Source organism: Melanotaenia boesemani, chromosome 2 (genome assembly GCF_017639745.1).
Source record: "Melanotaenia boesemani isolate fMelBoe1 chromosome 2, fMelBoe1.pri, whole genome shotgun sequence".
In the NCBI taxonomy this organism is placed as follows: Eukaryota; Metazoa; Chordata; class Actinopteri; order Atheriniformes; family Melanotaeniidae; genus Melanotaenia; species Melanotaenia boesemani.
Window position 1 is genome coordinate 41,536,944 of NC_055683.1, and position 2,500 is coordinate 41,539,443.

The window sequence follows — 2,500 nt, forward strand, 5'->3', positions numbered from 1 at the left end:
CGAGGTGGAAAGGTTCGCCCATCACTTCGCGACTGGAGTCTCACCGGTCGTTAAAGATCCAAGAGAGGAAACAACAGGGCGTGAGCCTGAAAGGTCGGTCAAAGAACTGACAATAGGGTAAATATTCGTCACCGGTTTCAACAATTCATACATACATACATACATTCATACATACATACATACATACATACATACATACATACATACATACATACATACATACACACATACATTCATACATACATACATACATACATACATACACACATACATACATACACACATACATACATTCATACACACATACATTCATACACACATACATACATACATACATTAGATTAGATTAGATTAGATTAGACTTTATTATCTCACAGTGGAGAAATTCACTTGTTACAGCAGCTCTTGTTATAGAATAAAGTACAGAGAGGCAAAATAAGGTGAACATGCATCACAGCAAGAAAGTGCAATAGAAATTATTTACAAGTCTAAGAAAAGCAAAAATATGTACCGTTATAATATAAAGATATATATATATATATATATACATACATATATATACATACATACACACATACATACATACATACATACACACATACATTATATATATATATATATATATATATATATATATATATATATATATATATATATACATACACACACACACACTACATCCATACATAAAATAAAATAAAATATAACAACAACCTCACAGACTATATACATATTTACATGGTGATGGTGGGATATGAAGAATATGATGACATTGATAATGGGGGGTATTGCACAGTAAAATATAAATAAATATTACACAGTAATATGACTATACAGACAAGTTGTACAGTCTGACAGCAGTGGGGATGAAGGACCTGCGGTAGCGCTCCCTCCTACACTGAGGGTGTCTCAGTCTGCTGCTGAAGGAGCTGCTCAGCCCCCCCACAGTCTGGTGCAGTGGGTGAGAGGTGTTGTCCATGATGGATGTGAGCTTGGCCAACATCCTCCTCTCACCCACCTCCTCCACAGAGTCCAGCGGGCAGCCCAGGACAGAGCTGGCCCTCCTGACCAGCTTGTTCAGTCTCTTCCTGTCCCGGTCGGTGCTGCTCGCTCCCCAGCAGACAACGGCGTAGAGGACAGCAGAGGCTACCACAGAGTCATAAAATGTCCTTAGCAGAGGCCTGCATACTCCAAAGGACCTCAGTCTCCTCAGGAGGTGGAGGCGACTCTGGCCCTTCTTGTACAGGGCGTCTGTGTGGTGTGACCAGTCCAGTTTATTGTTGAGGTGAACACCCAGGTACTTGAAACTGTCCACCCGGTCAATCTCCTTCCCCTGGATGTTCACCGGTGTGTGGGGTAGTGTCCTTCTCCGGAAGTCAATCACCATCTCCATGGTCTTACTGGTGTTTAAGCACAGGTGGTTGCGCTCACACCAGTCCACAAAGTCCCTGATGACTGACCGGTACTCCAGCTCGTTCCCCTCAGACACACAGCCCACAATGGCTGAGTCGTCAGAGAACTTCTGGAGATGACAGCTGCTGGTGTTATAGGTGAAGTCCGAGGTGTAAAGGGTGAAGAGGAACGGTGAGAGCACTGTTCCCTGAGGGGCCCCCGTGCTGCAGACTACCACCTCAGACACACAGTTCTGCAGACGCACGTACTGTGGCCGGTTGGTGAGGTAGTCGATGGTCCACGCGGCTAGCTTTCCATCCACACCAGCTCCTTCCAGCTTCCCCCGCAGCAGCACCGGCTGGATGGTGTTAAACGCACTGGAGAAGTCAAAAAACATGACTCTCACGACGCTCCCAGCGGTCTCCAGGTGAGCCAGCGCCCTGTGCAGTAGGTAGATGACAGCATCATCCACCCCGATGTTTGGCCTGTAGGCAAACTGCAGCGGGTCCATCGCGGTGCACACCACGGAGCGGAGGTGACCGAGGATGAGCCTCTCCATGGTCTTCATCAGGTGTGAGGTCAAGGCGACGGGTCTGTAATGGTTCGGTTCCTTCGCGTGTGATATCTTAGGAACCGGAACCACACAGGAGGTCTTCCACAGGACAGGGACCTTCTCCAGGCTGAGGCTCAGGTTAAAGATGTACCTGAGCACCTCACAGAGCTGGTCTGCACAGGTCCTGAGCAGCCTGGGGCTGATGCCGTCGGGTCCTGCAGCTTTCCTGTTCTTCAGCCGCCTCAGTTCTCTCCTCACCTGGGCCGATGTAAAGGAGAGGGGGGAGGTGGAGGGCAGTGGGGGGCTGGTGGTCGAGTCCATTGGTGTGGAGTGGAGATGGGGGGTAGGTGAAAGTGGAGGTGAAGATGAAGGTGGTCGGGGGAAGGTGATGGTAGACGCTGGACTGGGGATGTGTGAAGAGGGGGGAGGGGGGGCAGGGAGAGTGGGGTTTGAATCAAATCTGTTAAAAAACAGATTTAAATCATTGGCCCAGCGCTGGTCTCCATCAGCTGTCCCTCTGGCACCACTCTGTCCAAATCCAGAGATCTCCTTCAG